The following is a 19,082-nucleotide window of genomic DNA, read 5'->3' as shown; positions in this document are numbered from 1 at the left end:
GGTGTATAAATTTCAATGTGAAATAACTAACTGACTGTTTAATACTAAGCCAGTTTAATCTATTGAGCATTACAATTTTTGGCGTTCTTGGAGGACATTTTAAAATAAATCGCATTGCCTTGTTTTGCTGTATTTGAAGTTTCTTAATATATATATCATTACTTAATAGCAGAATAGTAGGACAATAAATAAAGTGTGGTTCAATAATTGAACGATATACCAATATTTTATGACTTTGACTGATATGTTTACATGTTCTATACATGAAGCCTATTTTCTGTGCAATTTTCCTTTCCAGATAAGTTACATGCTCTCCAAAATTTAGATTATCATCAATCAAAACTCCTAAATACTTAATTTTGTCTACTCTTTGGATTTCCATGTTTTTTACCTTCAGCGTAATATTATTTAAATTATTGTTGCTTATGATATTAGTGTTTTTACAAAATATCATGAACTTAGTTTTTTCGACATTTAATTTCAGTTTTCTAAGGCATAACCATTTATATAGCGAGTCCAGGTCTTCTTGTACTTTCAGCATGGCACATTCTGCATATTTTTCACTTATGATAAGCAATGCATCATCCGCAAATAGACGTATTTTGCAATATTTTAAGCATCTTTTGATATCATTGATATACAATGTAAACAATATTGGCGCCAAGACCGAGCCTTGTGGTAAACCAGTGTTAACATCCACCACTGATGAAACCTCCTTTCCAATTATCGTTCTCTGTTTTCTGCCACCCAAATAACTCCGGAACCATTCCAACGCCTTTCCTCTTATACCAATTTTAAACATAACGTCCAATAGCTCAGATCTATCGACAGTTTCAAAAGCCCGTTTTAAATCAAAGAAGACAGACACCGTAAATTTTTTGTCCGCCATGTCTTCTTTCCAATCTGCAATTACCATATTCAACGCTGTTTCACAAGAATGGCTCTTCCTGAATCCCGATTGTTCTGGGATAATCACATTGTGCTTCTCTAAGTATGCCACATGTTGATCCTTCACCACTGTCTCCATAATTTTTTCATCTGTAGGTAACGTGTTAATTGGACGTAGTTCCTCAGGTTTCATTGTATTTTTTACTTTTTCAACAGGTATTATTGTTGAAATTTTCCAGTAACTAGGTACAATACCACTGTTTAAGGATTCGTTAATTATGTCTTTGTAGAAATTAGCAGTATATGTCATGGCATCTTTAACGACACCCTCCGATAAAAGCTTGTCGCCGCCATACAATGTCAGTAAATTTAAATGTTTCAAATGGATTACTATGATTTGCGCTTATTTCATCCCCATTTACAATTTCTTCGATGCTATCATTAATTTCAACAATACTTTGTATAAAAAAGTTATTTAGGGCATTAGCTACATCATATTCATTTTCCAGGCATTCACCGTTAATTACAATTTTAGTGATATGTTTTTTAACATCATTAAGCTCGACGAGGTCTTTTAGACACTTCCACATACGTTTCATATCGCCATTGTTATGATTTACTCTATCTTCCATGTATTTCTTTTTTTTTATAAATTATGGTTCTTTTATATATTTTCTTAATGACGTTATATTCGTCCCAAAATCAAGTATTTCGAGCAGTTTTATAAGATTCTATTTTTCTTTTATGCAGGTTTGTTAATTCTCGGTCGTACCACTTATTTCTTATCTGTATTTGGGCCCTCTTTATATAAGTCAGTGCTTGCATAGCCACAGTTAAAACTTCGTTTAGGGCTTTAGTTTTAGTTTTTACTCCGGAAATTGACATAAAGCTGAAATCGCATGTTCGTAGCAAAGTTAAAAGACCCACTTTGTGATTATTACATGATCTTAGAAATGTATTGCAGGATCTACTTATTTTTGGATCGACACAGCAACCAGCTAACCCGACCCCTTCCGTTAAAGAGTATTTTCTGTTATCCTGGCGCCAACCGTTCGGCTCAATTACGGTCCCCAGAACACTTTAGAAGTTCTGGCATGGGAATTTTATATTCCGTTTTCTGATCTTAGGTGGCACTATACTGCCATGGCCATACGGCCTGCACTTAAGCTGTCCCGAGGCCTTATACCTTGTTGAAATGACTAACGCAATATTTTCGGCCATTAGGTCTGCAGGCGTGATGTGTAGAATGGCATGCAATGCTGCTGTCGTGGTAGTTTTTAGGGTTTCCGTTATGCTAATCATTGATGCTACAGATAACTTTCATAGGTTTTTCCGATACCGCTCTGTACTCATTTGAGGGAATCGAAATAAGTGGTCTACACCAAAAAAGCATCGAGGAAGTGTACTCTATACCTACTTAGACTAGTACCATTAAAAATATATCGGATTACCATCAAGGTATTTATTTATTAAGAGGATTAAGTAGAATAAACAATATGAGATGGTGTTTGTCGAAGCCTGAGATCACACAAACTTCAACACGCTCAAGTAGAGATCCCACTCAAATAAATATAATCAATTTTCTTGACTGAAGGAACGATTTTGTGTACTTACATTGTTTACCCAATTTTGGGTGCTTTTCCTTAACTCAACAATAACTTAAATTTTTCACTTCCAAAATGTTGTAAGTGTATGAGATCTATAGTAGCCGACAGTTCCTAGACTTGTTTAAACAACCGGTGCAAAAGACGTCGATGTCATAATAGACTGATGTATCCAATGTTTTGAACCGATACCAAATAATTCGTGTAGTTGTAAACGGAGTTCATAACTCACAATGACACTTCATCGAAAAACTCTTAGGTGGGTTAAGTAACTTCCCAGTTAGCTAGATACTTAAAGCTTTGACTTAAAGCTCTAGGTCAAATTATAAATGAATATGATGGCAAAAAATTCCGATTGGGGGCGTACGGATCATCACAATAAGAAAACTCGCTCAAAGTCCGATGAAGTTTGGCCATAAAGCTTTAAGTAACTTCCATAAAAGCTAGGTCCCTGGAACTTAGACCATTATACAGACTTCGTTGACGATGCAACATGATATCAAAAATTTCCACTTAGCAACGCACGGATCAAGATATTTTATAAATTTCACCCACATTTAAATGCTTGTAATCGATGTGGAACTTTATAGTAATAGGAAATTAAGCAATCCCTTTTGAAGTAACTTGCTGTATAGTTAGAAACGTCAAACTTAAACTTCGGTTTAGAGCCCGGCGTGTACGCAACGTGAAAAAAGCACATGTTAAAGACTTCTTTCATATAATAGGGATGAGGCAGGGGAAAATTAGTCGTTGAACAAAGGCGGACTCCTTATAGTCAAAGTTAAACTCATTGGCTCTACATTTGGTTAAGAACAAATTTTCTACGCATTAATTCTTTAAAATTTGTTTATAATAGATACATACATATTGTAACGAATTTACTGCAATTCCCCTTATTTGCAATCTTCTGCCAACGTTCGTATCGCTAAACTGTTGAATAAATAACTCCAATATTGAATAATGGAAAAATGGCCTTTAGTGACTGATAGCTTAAATGAAACTGATCTATTGCCCGACAGATAGCGAGCTTAACTGAAAGTGCCCATATCGCCTCTACCGCTAATGCTTTTATACTCTGTGATTTCCTCGTGGCATCTTCTAGGCGCTTCCAGAATTTACTTAGTTGGTTATAAATTTCTCAGCTACAACTACAGATGTATAATTTTTATAGTTTCTCTCATACCCCATGCGCTTGTATATGTGAGTGACACTTCAACAATCACAATTGCATACCTTTAGGAGCATTTAAGATAAGATATCTGCATGTGCTTGTGCGTTGCTCTCAGCTGCGTGTACCTACACATGTGTAGACATAATGATTGATTCGTTTATGTAGATACATAATGATTGATCTATTGATGTGCATGCAAGGCGCTGCTTAGCATCGGCTTAGAGATGGCAGCACTCCATAGTTTTGCTAATATTCGTAACACTGCCCTCCACCTAAGTCTGATCGTCCCGATCAGAAAAATCTCTCGATCTAAACGCTGCTGGCCTCTCCAAATGAACCACTCTTTTACTTCGTGGTTTCCCAATGGTTTGTATGTGGTAGATGGTGTCACTGATCTTCTTCACAACTTTGTACGGGCTTTCCCAACTGCGCCGAAATTTGGATGGAACACCTTTCCGTCGGTGAGGGTTGTATAGCAGTACCAGATCTCCCTCCAAGAAACCTTCCGAATTAAAGTTCTTGTTATGCCAGTGTTTGATCTTACTACTCATTACCCTGGGCCGTTCCCTCACAGTTTGTTGTTTGGCCAATGAGCTACTTCGTAGAGCTTGCCCTTGACGGATTGGCTTCGCATAATCAGTATCGTTCCCACGTTTCACAATAGTAGTGCACTCCTTCTTGAAACTACCCGCGCATTTTTTCTGAGAAATTCGTTGCTTCGTTTTTGCGCGTCCATTAGGTTGGGTCAATGCCAGTGTTTTTCTCGCAGGTACCTTTGATTTTGCTTTATTTGGCCCATTCGATCCATCAACTTTTGCTCGATCTAATTTCCTTGACTTTCGTGGTCTCTATCGAATCTCCTCCACCAGCACTCGCTTACTGCTGAACCCTTTTTCCAAACTGAAGTTAAGTGTCACATCTTGGTTCTCATAACGCATCACCCTTCTGTGCATATCGATCTTGATGTCATCGTCCACCAAGGTATCCACTCCCAATATAACTTCATCAATCACCGCCACAAAGAATTTGTGCAAAACCATGACCTTCCCAATTAAGACTTCACAGATCACTTCTCCCCGGAATTGGTTATACTCGCCAGTGACCGTACGCAACCTTGCTCCAGGTAATGACTTTACTCTCCTGTAGACCAAATCAGATCGAATCAAGGAATGAGATGCGCCCGTATCTACAGTCAGACACGTTCTTTACCATCCACATTCCCTCTGACGGTAAGACTGCTCGATTTTCTACCAATTTGCAACACAGATATCACAGGGCATTCAATAGCTGGATCTAGCTCTCGATCTCTACATCTTACTCGCTCTTGCTCATCTCCTCCAATTTTGCGTTTACGGCCACCCACATTGTTGGAACTAATAGGACCAAGATCGCAATGACGTGCAATGTGACCGGGTTTCTCGCATTTGAAGCATTTGATAACTCTTCCACTCCGCTTTTGCGATCCTTTCATCGCCTCCAATATTGTGTCTACCCAGTCTGGTCTTTCTACTTCCACACGGCGTGCTTTGAAAACTGGCTTACACAGAAGCGACGCTGTTTCCTGAATCAGAGCATGTAGTACCGTTTCTGCGAATGTTGGCTTTGGGTTTGCGTATGTTGCTCGCTTTGTTTCGATGTCCCGTATGCCGTTTATAAAGCTCTGAATCTTTACCCTTTCAGTGTATTCCACGGGTGCGTCCGCATTCGCTAAATGTGCTAGCCTTTCAATATCCGACGCAAACTCTTGCAATGTTTCACCAGGCCTCTGGAAGCGGTTCAGCAACTCCATTTGGTATATCTGTCTCCTATGCTCAGTTCCGTATCGTCTCTCTAGAGCGCTCATCAATGCTTCATAGCAGTTCCGTTCGCCCTCTGGAATGGTTTGTAAAATCTCAGCTGCAGGCCCTTTCAACGCCATGAACAGTGCAGCAACTTTATCTTCCGCATTCCAGTTGTTCACTGCTGCGGTCTTCTCAAACTGTAGCTTGAAGACCTGGAAAGGAACAGAACCGTCAAAAGATTGTGTTTTTACCTTTGCATTGCTTGCTGAAGCAGCTGGGCGATTAAGTTGCAACTCCTGTATACGATCTTTCAAAGCATCCATCTCGGCCTCCATTTTATCTTGTGTGATAACATTTCTGAAATGCATGCCTCCTGTGCTTCCATCTTGGATGTTATCTGTGTCGACATTTCTGACATACGCGTTTCTTGTGATTCCAGCTGGGATGCTATATATGTCTTCTGCTCTTCCAGTTGAGATGACACTGTCGATGTTTGAGCAGATATTGCAGCCAAAATCGTGTTCAAGTCTGTGCTGGTAACTGTCTGCGATGTTTCGTTTTTCTCTTAAATTTTTGTTGTTGTCTCGTCGAAATCGAGATGAAAGACATACTCTTCCAAGTTAATTCCTTCTGCTTCCATTGCCTCTCGTAGCCGTGCCTGAAGTTCGAGTTTAACGCCGCTTGTATTCAATCCACGGCTCTGCAACTCCTTCTTCAGTTGCTGGATCTTCAATTCACTGAACTTTGCCATGCCCTTGTTGTCTTCTGGAATTTATTCAACAATTCCTCTTCTGACACCAAGTGTAACGAATTTACTGCAATTCCCCTTATTTGCAATCTTCTGCCAACGTTCGTATCGCTAAACTGTTGAATAAATAACTCCAATATTGAATAATGGAAAAAATGGCCTTTATTAAAGTACTTCATAATAACACTTATACTTTGCAACTAGCTTGCTTAATAACCAAACTGACTGATAGCTTAAATGAAACTGATCTATTGCCCGACAGATAGCGTGCTTAATTGAAACTGCCCATATCGCCTCTACCGCTGATGCTTTTATACTCTGTGATTTCCTCGTGGCATCTTCTATGCGCTTCCAGAATCCAACTACAGTTGTATAATTTTTATAGCTTCTCTCATACCCCATGCGCTTGTATGTGTGAGTGACACTTCAACAATCACAATTGCATACCTTTAGGAGCATTTCAGATAAGATATCTGCATGTGCTTGTGCGTTGCTCTCAGCTGCGTGTACCTACACATGTGTAGACATAATGATTGATTCGTTTATGTAGATACATAATGATTGATCTATGGATGTGCATGCAAGGCGCTGCTTATCATCGGCTTAGAGATGGCACCACCCCTTAGTTTTGCTAATATTCGTAACAATATATTCTTTTATTTCATTTTTAAAATAATTTATTTGCAATGTTTCCTATACACATTAATTTGAAATAATAAATTTTTTCTTCCAAGATGCCTATGGAGTTTTAGTTTTTTTTCCTGTTTCCGTTTGTCATCAGAACGACCATTAAGTGGATATATCGCGCTATCAATTTGTGGCATGCCACATCTACTAACTTATTTATACCTTGTGGTTCATATTTCATTTCTCACACTTCGGCGAAAAAGAAGCACACAAAAAACTCTATTATTTAGCTTTTACTTGAACTTGCAAATTTGTGTGTCGGTGCCCCTTTATTTTCGCGGTTGTTCAGCGGTGAGAATTGAATTCTTTTCCATACACGAAATATTACAATTTTATCACTCCGATGAGATAAAAGCAAATGATAAAGAAACAGTTACAGTGTATATTAAAATATACATCGAGAAGTAATGTGGAAATCTATTCGACGTCTTTCATTGAATCGCAACGTGAAGCTTAGATACGGATATGTAACTAATATGTAAGGAAAGGAAAGGAGAAGAAAGGAAAGGAAACGAAAGAAATGAAGGGAAAGGAAAGGAAACAAAAAAGGAAAAGAAACAAAAACAAAAGCAAAAAGAAAGGGAGGAGAGAAGAAAGGAAATATTGGAAGTCAAAACCGAAACCGGAAGAACACCAGAACGCGTGTTATCATTTTGTTATCGACAAGTAATCGGTTTGTTATAGATGTATTATTGACGAGGTGGAGACGAGTTATCTGTTTGTTATTGAAGTTTGATAATGAAGTTTTTAAAGAGTCACCCACATTTTATTGATTGGTTATCGACGATTTATCGATTACTTATCTAATAGTAATCGATAGGCTAAAAAAATATCGGTTTCTTTTTTAAAGATCATGGACTTGCTATCCAAAAGTTGTCGATTTGTTATCAAACAGAAATCGATTAGTAACGAAAAGTTATCGATTTCTTATCGGGGTGCTAACCTTTACTTATAGACGTATAATCGAAAAACTATGGATTACTTATTTAAAATATATCGATATATTATCGAATTCCTATCGGAATGTTAACAATTTATTATGGACGTGCTATCGATTTGTTATGGATGACTCATCGGTTTGTTCTGAAACAGATACCGATAAAAATTTCAATATGAAATCGATGACACATCTGTAACACGTCGATAGCAAACCGATAAGAAGCTAGTAAGAAGCCAATGACTGCACGAAAACAAACTAATAAATCGACGATAATAAGTCTTAATCGTTAATAAGCTGATTAAAAAACAATAACCTATCATTAACGGTTTTTGCCGATAGTAATTCGACGAAGCTCTTCTCAAAAAGCCAGAAATTAGTTACCAGAATGTTACCTCTATTGTGGTTTAATTGCAACCCCTGTTCGAGCTCCGCTCAGTACGTTTACACATCGTATTTCACGAGTTTTTGTAACCCACGACCTTTTTTGATTACTCTTTAAAATGCCTTTCTGATTAGCGATAACAGATGCTTCCTTCACCTGTTTCACGAAGCACATTATTTGGTTCTCAGAATATGACCGGACCAGCGAAGTCTTTGACCTTTTTTGTTGAACTTTGTCGATATGTGTGTTAAACTCGCAAAGTTTGTCACTGAATCTCCGTCGCTACATTCGGCTGGCATCAAGAGCAAGGTCATAGAACTTTACTTTATGACTGATAGTATTTTCTTTCTTTTTCCTTTCGAGAACCCTAAGGTTCTGAGGAGCTTTATCGATGTTGATGGCACTTGCACGATATTGATCAGGCACTAGCTCGAATGTCGTGGTAACGATTTGACCATAATGAACCTTCTAGGTCGTCCAATCCCTTCCTTTTGTGAGACACTTGGGACTACCAGAGCCTCACCTGCTTAATAAATATTGTACCGAATTTACTTGCAAGTCCTCTTATTTGCCCTTCTGCTAAATTCGAATCACTAAACTGTTGAATAAATAACTCCAGTATTGAATAATGGAAAAATGGCCTTTACTAAAGTACTTCACAATAACACTTATACTTTGCAACTAGCTTGCTTAACAACCAAACTGATTGATAGTTCAAATGAAACTCTACTATTGCCCGCCAGATTGCGTGCTTAATCAATAACTGCTTGATAGCTCAACTCAAACTGAATTCCAGCGCTTCTACATTTGCTGCCTTTTACACTCTCTGATTTCAACGTTCGCATCTTCTAGGCGCTTCCAGAATCTACTAGTTGCCATCAGCTCTCAAACTTCTCAGCTGTAACTACAATTGCACGATTTTATAGCTTCTCTCATTGCATACTTTCAGGAGTATCTCAGATATATGCATGTGTTTGTGCATTGACTCTCCGCTGCTCGTATACGTACATGGTACATATGTGTAGACGCAATTATTGTTTCGTTTATGTAGATACATAATGATTGAATTATTGATGTGAATTCACGTCACTGCTTAGCATCGGCCTAGAGATAGCAGCACCCCTTAGTTTTGCTAATATTCGTAACAATATAATTCGTCATGGGTAGGTGAAGGTGACAATTGGGTTGGAGAAGCTATAGATTGCGCTGGCAATCACTTTACACATCTCATTTGCATCCCCTGAATAGTTTTCAATGTTAACTGTGGTTCACAGACTTTAGATCTTCCTGCAGAGGCATGATGACTCTTTCTTGAGAACCCAACGTTTTTGCCCCTTTATCAAATGCAGAATCTTCGAAACAAACATCGAAACTAAAGTCATAGCTTCAACCAAAAACCGAAATTTAAACGTGGAAAGTCGAAGTTGCAACTTAAAAACAAAATCAAATTTGATCACACCTCTCTGGAGGGGAAAGCAAAAGAAAAAATCCCAAACGGTCTAATAAATACAAACATATATACAGTAGGGCGGGTCGATTTAAAAATCCCTCATTGCTATGTGAAAATCGTATTCTAGGGATCAAAATAAGAAACTTTGCCGAAGGAACCATACCTCTAAAACGAATTCTGGTTTCCCCCAATTTGGGTCGAACTTTTGGGTAGGGCAAATTTTGAAAAATCCCACTTTGAATGGTTCAAGTTAGAGTGCTCCAATCGAGTCCAAATGTATGACCGACCCCCACTAACTTTGGAGGCCCGACCCACCGATGCCAGTGGCACACCTCCTGGAACCCCCCTGGGGGTTTACCATACAAACATTTCAAAAAATCGCCGGTTTTGCACTTTACATGAAAAAATCAGCTAAATGGCTATGTTTTTTCTTTATTTTTATTTATTTATTTATAATAATATCTATTTTTTCTCTTAAGAAATTTATTTAGTCAGAACATATGTAAATGAAAAAATTAATTTAAGTGAGTTATAGAAAAGAAACTAAAAAAAATTACTGTTTGAAGTCTTTTTTACTTTCAAGTCTGGGCAATTTCGCACGGCTCTCTAATGTCGTCGCCATAACAGCCTCTACATTTTCCGGTATAGCCCGTTTGGAAACGCCAGCTAGCAATTGAACATGCCGTTCCATTCCTTGTATGTGTGATGGAATTTTTGGACCATTAAACGGTGGATCATCTTGATTTAAATATTTTTATAATGTATCGTACGGAATGCTTCGCGTGAATGGTGGTTCAAATATGATATTTATATCATTCAAATTGATCATTTCCGTATAACTTGTGCAATTAAAGTTTATATCTGGTTTTTTATAAACTCTAAGTTCCATTGGTTCGTCAACATCGGTTCGATAGCGTAGAATTTTCTTGATGGAACAGTCGCGCTTTTCTTTGCTATCATCAAACAACATTGATAACAAGATATTTTCCGAATGCGCATAATATGAATTATCTTTAATTAATTGATTGACAATTTTGCGTAAACGAGGTTCTAGAAATCGTGACCAACCAATGAACTTGAAAAATAATGCACTGCCGTACACGACAGAGCTGTAATACTTGATATTGAAGTACATTGGCACATAACATTTAATTATAAATTCAACCAGAATTCTTAAATTTGCATCTGGATTTTCCGTTGTCACATATAATCGCAATAATCTAGCTGCCTTGGTGAGCCACCGATAATATACAATTTTCCCTGGTTTGATGTTAGCCAGGTCCACCGGAACCACGCCGCTAGAAATTGCATGGGCCATGTTGTTGTTGTTGTAGCAATGCTCGCCCCACCTAATAGCCGCGACCGATCACAAATTGTCATCAATATCCTCTAACGGGAGTCCAAGGAAACTTGCCGTTTCAACAGGGGTGGACCATAAGGAAAGGGGTGTTAGAGGCGTTGGTTCCACATTACAATTGAAGAGATGGTTGGTGTCATGTGGGGACACATTGCAAGCGGGGCATACATTTTGTATGTCGGGGTTGATTCTGGATAGGTAAGAGTTTAACCTGTTACAGTATCCAGAACGAAGTTGCGTAAGAGTAACACGCGTTTCCCTGGGGAGTATGCGTTCCTCTTCCGCAAGTTTTGGATAATTTTCGTTAAGTACTGGATTCACCGGGCAATTCCCGACATAAAGGTCCGACGCCTGTTTATGGAGTTCACCAAGGACCTGCTTGTGTTTTTTCACTTCATACGGCTGGGTTCTCAGGTGCCGTATTTCCTCAAAATGCTTACGGAGATGACTCCTTAAGCCCCTAGGCGGTGCTAGTTCATCAATCAGATGTCTGTTGGGATGCCCAGGTTTTTGGGTATTCAACAGGAACTGGTTGGTCAGCATCTCATTTCTCTCCCTGATGGGGAGTATTCTCGCCTCATTATGCAGATGGTGTTCTGGGGACATAAGAAGACAGCCCATGGCGATTCTAAGAGCAGTATTTTGGCAGGCCTGTAGTTTCTTCCAGTGGGTGATTTTTAGGCTTGGCGACCATATGGGTGACGCGTAGCACGTAATCGGCTGGCTAATTGCTTTGTATGTAGTCATGAGCGTTTCTTTATCTTTTCCCCAAGTACTGCCAGCGAGGGATTTGAGGATTTTGTTACGGCTCTGAATTCTCGGAACAATTGCGGCTGCGTGCTCACCAAAATGTAGATCCTTATCAAACGTTACACCCAAGATTTTGGGGTGTCGGACAGTCGGTAGCGTAGTGCCATCGACGTGGATGTTCAAAATGGTCGACATTTGGGGCGTCCATGTTGTAAATAAGGTCACGGAAGATTTAGTCGGTGATAATGCCAGGTTTCGCGGGGCGAAAAAACTGGAGAGATCAGGGAGGTAGTCGTTTATTTTATTGCATAGCGCATCGATCTTTGGGTCTGGGCCTGTGGCCATTATTGTGCAGTCATCGGCGTAGGAAACGACTGTGACTCCTTCCGGTGGTGAAGGTATGTAGAAATTAAACAAAAGTGGGGATAGGACACCACCCTGTGGCACCCCCTGTTTAATTCTCCTTGGTTTTGATGTTTCGTTTCTAAATTGCACCGATGCCTGCCGATCACCCAGATAATTTGCGGTCCACCTTTTAAGACATGGGGGAAGGGTAGACCCTTCCAGGTCCTGCAGTAACGAGCCATGGTTGACCGTATCAAAAGCTTTTGATAGGTCTAGCGCTACGAGTACTGTTCTATGGTGGGGGTATTGATTTAAACCGCAATTTATCTGTGTGCTAATGGCATTTAGCGCGGTGGTAGTGCTATGGAGTTTTCTGAACCCATGCTGATGAGGGGCTAGCTGCAAATTTGCTTGGAAATAAGGGAGCAAAATGGCTTCAAGCGTCTTTGCCACTGGCGATAGGAGAGATATCGGACGATACGACTCACCTATGTTAGCTGGTTTCCCAGGCTTTAGTAGCGGGACCACCTTGGCCATTTTCCATTTCTCAGGTATGACAAAGGTGGAAAGAGACAGATTGAAGACATGCGCTAAATATTTGAACCCCTCTTTCCCTAGGTTTTTAAGCATCGGCATGGCTATGCCGTCTGGGCCCACTGCTTTGGATGGTTTAGCACGACCAATGGCGTCCTCAACCTCTTTAGCGGTGATGGTGATTGGTGACGCGCTGAATTTGTGTTTATGTGCGCGTCTATTGGCTCTCCGTCTATCTTTGTCGACCGTAGGATGCATTATATATTGTCAGCAGAAAGCGCTCGCGCATTTTTTCGCGTCCGACAGCACTTTGTCGCCAAAGGCGATGGAAACTTTGTCTTTGTGCTTAGTCGGATTCGATAGGGACTTTACGGTGGACCAAAGTTTACCCACACCGGTAGAGAGGTTACAACCACTTAGGTGCTCCTCCCATTTCGCCCGCTTGTGTTCATCTACAAGCAATCTGATGCGTTGGTTTATATCCCTTATTTGGGGGTCGCCTGGGTCAAGCTGTCTTATAAGGTCACGTTCGCTCGCTAAGTTTGCGGCCTCCGCCGGGAAGTGAGGCCGGATTTCGGGAATTCTCCCGGCGGGAATGAAATGTGCCGAGGCGGATTTAATGACCTTACGGAAGGCACGCTCCCCTTGGCGGGCATCAGTCGGGATAGGGAGGGCAGCTAGGCGGCTGTCTGTAAAGGATTTATATTCTTCCCACTTTCCTTTTTTGAAGTTTATGAAAGTGCGTTTTTCAGTGACGATGAAGTCGGCGTTACGCTCAAGCGAAATAAGTATGGGCAGGTGGTCGGATGCCAATGTTACCATCGGCTGCCAGTTGACGCAGTTTACGAGTTCTGCGCTCACGATTGAGATATCTGGCGAGCTGTGACAGCTTCCTACCATACGTGTGGGGGCGTCTCCGTTTATTGTGCAGAACGTCGTTTCTTCTATTTGATCCGCCAACATCTCACCCCTACTGTCCGCCCGCAAGTTTGAATGCCATAGATCATGATGGGCATTGAAATCGCCTAAGATAATGCGATTGTTGCCAGTGAGTAAGGCCCTGATATTAGGGCGGTATCCACTGGGGCGACAGGTGGCAGGAGGAATGTAGATGTTGATGATTTCTAGGTTTGCATCGCCTGACCGGACAGATAGGCCTTGACGTTCTAAGACATTGTCCCTGCGGTCGATGCCAGGACCAAATATACAATATTGCACAGAGTGGTGTATGATATACGCGAGACCGCCTCCATTTCCGCTCTCGCGGTCTTTCCTGTGGACGTTATACCCAGAGCAGGTCTGAAATGCAGGTCTTGCTGTGAGTTTAGTCTCTTGAATCGCAGCAATGCGGATGTTGTGCCGCTTCATGAGATCGACTATCTCCGTAATCTTCCCAGTTAGTCCATTACAGTTTAACTGCAGGATTCTGAAGTGCATAAGGGGAGACGTCGCCACTCTGGGGGTAAGTGACGGGTGACTACGCCTGGGTTGGGGAAGGCCAGGACGCAATTGCTGTTGTGGCCCTAGGACTGGGCGTCCTTGGGCAAGCATTGGGGTACCCGGATGATTTGGGTTTGCGACCTGGCAACATGGCGCAATGAAACCCGTCGGGGGGTTGCCGTCGCGGAGACCAGAACATCTAGGGAAGTGGCACCACCCAAGGCAGGAGCTGCATTGGGCGGATGTCGCAAACATATATATTCTGTGCTGGCAAACGGTGCAAACGGAGGTAGGGACTAAGAGTCTGTTTCCCTGACCAAACGATTGCTGCCGGAAAAGAGGGGGGGGGGGGGAGAAGACGGGGGCAAGGGCTGTTGCTCAGCATTGCTTCCGACTCTACTACGAAGATTGTAGTTATGAGTGGTAGCAGCTGTTTGAGTTGTTGGCGCCGTGGGGCGCGAGCAGCAGCGGGTACTTGTTGTGGCTTGTTGAGCAGCGGGGCTGCTGGAAGGTAGTGGGGGGGGGGCGCTTAGACGTAGACTACGGGACGCCCTTGGGCGTGCACAGCAAGGAGCCACAAAAGATTTATAAAAGTTACGTGGACGTCGGGTTTGGGATCAAGCCCAGAACAACCTGTCCGATGCAACCATCCCTTGCACGAGACACACTGAACAGAGTATGCCCGTCCTAAAAAGATTCTTTTCCGGCAGATGCAGCAAAACCATTTCTCAGGACCGGGGTCAGGAGACGGACCCGGATTGGATTCGATGCCATCCCGGAGTAAGAGAATATGGAGCAGTCCTGCTGCAAGGAGCTGCTGGGAGGATGACAATTTGTGGGAGGGACGAAACAAATTAGATGGGGTCACACTGAAATGACAGTCCTTGGTCGGGAAAAATCCCGAGTCGCTCCGGTACATAGAACCGACTGCCTTGGGAAGCGGTCGTGCATGGGCCATGTCGTATAAGTACTTCGAATCGGTGGAAAATTAAATTTTTTCTGGAGCAGGGGGCATATTTTGCAACTCAATTTTCTGGAAGCCGTCCACCACCTGAAAATATATAATAATAAAATAATTAAAAATGGTTGACAGTTATAATAAATTAGTGATAGCAATAACTTACCGGAAGAGTTTCACAAGTTTCGATTTGACGGCTCAGTTTTCCGGTTGCCGATCTTGGTCCAGTGCAGGTTGATTTATCCAAAGCTTCAAACAAATACCGAAACGGAAGTTCGTTGAAGTGTATAAGGCAAACGAACCAATGCAATGGTCTTTTTAACAGCAATTCGAATCGTCGTATAATTCCACCGTGTGGGCCAGTGTTTGTTGGCTCACCGTCAGTGCATATTCCAATTAATGCATCCAGTGATATATTTTTATCGTTGAAAAAACCATTTAATTTGGTTGTTTTGTATTCAGCGGTTTCAGGTTCCAGTCTTACGTAACCAATCAATTCAGAACTGGGTTCTCTCAAAATAACAAGATGAGGTTCTTTTACCATCCTAGTATGATACTTCTCATCAATTTTATCTATAGTTAAAGTATCATCTTTCTGCCATCGAATGAAAACGCTAACAAATTGGTATTATCTAACCGTTTGCGAAGCAGTTCTTGTCTGCATTTCTCTTTTTCTCTGCGAACTTTCGATTTATCCATGATGAGAGGTTTCCCATGCTTATCTTTAATTTTAAAATCTTGCAAAAGAGCGGTTCCCAATGCTGATGCTACTCTGTCAGGCACGCCAAATCTGTCACATACCAAGGCAAAGTTAAAACAATCGTATCTCTCTGTGTATTGTGAACTTGTGCTTCTATCCATATCTTCTTGAACCGGTGGCGGCGCGTATGTTGAATCATCGGGGTCTTGGTATGTTGGCATTGATGACATAGACGTTGCTCCTTGCTCTTCAGTTTCCATCATAAATGCATCCATTGTTAGCCTTCTCTGATTATGTTGATCGTGCATGAACTCTTTGAGGCGTTCGGGAACCCAGCCGCATGCACATGGAGCTGCCTTCAAATCGCATTTACATGTTCCAATGTAAAAAATTGTTTCCAGAGATTTTACATACTCTGTAAATTGTTGGGTGTTGTTTCTTCTCTTGGTTTGCTCTTGATACTTGTCAAGCAATTTATTCAATTTATTAAATACACTTTTTTTCAGCATTACTTCCATACCAAGTTTTTCCCAAATTCCAATCAACTTATCTTGTACTTGAATAGTGAATGATTTATGGGAAAACTTTTTTTTGTTCTGTTTTAGCACGTTCGCTTAAGTAAAAATAATATCTCAAGATATCCAGATGGGTTCGTAAATTAAGATCAGTTAAATCAGTAGACACACCAAAAACAGTAACATCATGCTTGGGTATATGACTCATTGGGTTTTCGATAGTTGTTGATGTAGTTGCTTCATCTTGCGGTGTAGAGGTTGGTGGATTCATTGTAAACTTTTTGATTTGGAATGGTCACTTCACTTATTATTTTTTTTGAAATATTTTTTTATCTGAAATTAGCACTTCACACTTTGAGTTATTCACAACGACTCAATGCATTCACAAAAACTGTTGCGTTATATATGGTCTACGAGACGATCTGCAATTGTGTCACAGTGATACCTTCATTTTTTAAAACGGTTGAATAAAACCCCACACAACTATGTTTACGACATGCAAATGCATCACAGTGATGCCTTGGTTTTAAAATGGTTGTAAAAACGCTAATTTCTAAAAAATTTTTTAAATTTCTTTTCTATTACTAAGTTAAATTCATTTTTTCATTTACATATGTTCTGACTAAATAAATATCTAAAGAGAACAAGTAAGGAAGGTTAAGTTCGGGTGTAACCGAACATTACATACTCAGTTGAGAGCTATGGTGACAACATAAGGGAAAATAACCATGTAGGAAAATGAACCGAGGGAAACCCTGGAATGTGTTTATATGACATGTGTATCAAATGAAAGGCACTAATAAGTATTTTATGAGGGAGTGGGCCATAGTTCTATAGGTGGACGCCATTTAGGGATATAGCCATAAAGGTGGATCAGGGTTGATTCTATAATGCGTTTGTACGATATAGGTATCAAATGAAAGGTGTTAATGAGTATTTTAAAAGGGAGTGGGCCTTGGTACTATAGGTAGATGCCGTTTCGAAATATCGCCATAAAGGTGGACCAGGGGTGACTCTAGAATGTGTTTCTACGATATGGATATCAAATTAAAGGTATTAATGAGGGTTTTAAAAGGGAGTGGTGGTTGTTGTATAGGTGGTCGCATTTTCGAGATATCGCCAAAAAGGTGGACCAGGGGTGACTCCAGAATGCGTTTGTACGATATGGGTATCAAACGAAAGGTGTTAATGAGTATTCTAAAAGGGAGTAATCATTAGTTCCATAGGTGGACGCCGTTTCGAGATATCGCCATAAAGGTGGACCAGGGGTGACTCTAGAATTTGTTTGTACAATATGGGCATCAAACGAATGGTGTTAATGAGTATTTTAAAAGGGAGTGGGCCTTGGTACTATAGGTAGATGCCGTTTCGAAATATCGCCATAAAGGTGGACCAGGGGTGACTCTAGAATGTGTTTCTACGATATGGATATCAAATTAAAGGTATTAATGAGGGTTTTAAAAGGGAGTGGTGGTTGTTGTATAGGTGGTCGCATTTTCGAGATATCGCCAAAAAGGTGGACCAGGGGTGACTCCAGAATGCGTTTGTACGATATGGGTATCAAACGAAAGGTGTTAATGAGTATTATAAAAGGGAGTAATCATTAGTTCCATAGGTGGACGCCGTTTCGAGATATCGCCATAAAGGTGGACCAGGGGTGACTCTAGAATTTGTTCGTACAATATGGGTATCAAAAGAAAGGAGTTAATGAGTATTTTAAAAGGGAGTAATCCTTAGTTCCATAGGTGGACGCCGTTTCGAGATATCGCCATAAAGGTGGACCAGGGGTGACTTTAGAATATGTTTGTACGATATGGGTATCAAATGAAAGGTGTTAATGAGTATTTTAAAAGGGCGTGGGGCTTAGTTCTATAGGTGGACGCATTTTCGAGATATCGCCATAAAGGTGGACCAGGGGTGACTCTAGAGTGAGTTTGAACGATATGGGTATCAAATTAAAGGTATTAATGAGAGTTTTAAAAGGGAGTGGTGGTAGCTGTATATGTGAAGGCGTTTTCCAGATATCGACCAAAATGTGGACCAGGGTGACCCAGAACATCATCTGTTGGAGACCGCTAATTTATTTATATATGTAATATCTGCCAAGATTTTAAGGGTTTTTTATTTCGCCCTGCAGAACATTTTCATTTTCTTCCACTTAATATGGTAGGTGTTACAACCATTTTATAAAGTTTTTTCTAAAGTTATATTTCGTGTCAATAAAACAATCCAATTACCTTACCATGTTTCATCCCTTTTTTCGTATTTGGTATAGAATTATGACATTTTTTTCATTTTTCGTAATTTTCGATATCGAATGAGTGGGCGTGGTCATAGTCGGATTTCGTTCATTTTTCATACCAAGATGCAGTGAGTTCAAGTAAGCACGTGAACTAAGTTCATTAAAGATATGTCGATTTTTGCTTAAGTTATCGTGTTAACGGCCATGCGGAAGGACAGACGAACGACTGTGTATAAAAACTGGGCATGGCATCAACCGATTTCGTTCATTTTCACAGAAAACAGTTAACGTCATAAAATCTATGCCCCCACCAAATTTCAAAAGGATTGGTTAATTTTTGTTCGACTTATGGCGTTAAAAGTATCCTAGACAAATTAAATGAAAAAGGGCGGAGCCACGCCCATTTTGAAATTTTCTTTTATTTTTGTATTTTGTTGCACCATATCATTACTGGAGTTGAATGTTGACATAATTTACTTATATACTGTAAACATGATAAGTTTTTTGTTAAAATTTTACTTTAAAAAAATTTTTTTTTTAAAGTGGGCGTGGTCCTTCTTCGATTTTGCTAATTTTTATTAAGCGTACAT

The sequence above is a fragment of the Eurosta solidaginis genome, chromosome 5, assembly GCF_040869045.1.
Source record: "Eurosta solidaginis isolate ZX-2024a chromosome 5, ASM4086904v1, whole genome shotgun sequence".
Taxonomy (NCBI): Eukaryota; Metazoa; Arthropoda; class Insecta; order Diptera; family Tephritidae; genus Eurosta; species Eurosta solidaginis.
This window is presented reverse-complemented; position numbering follows the sequence as displayed.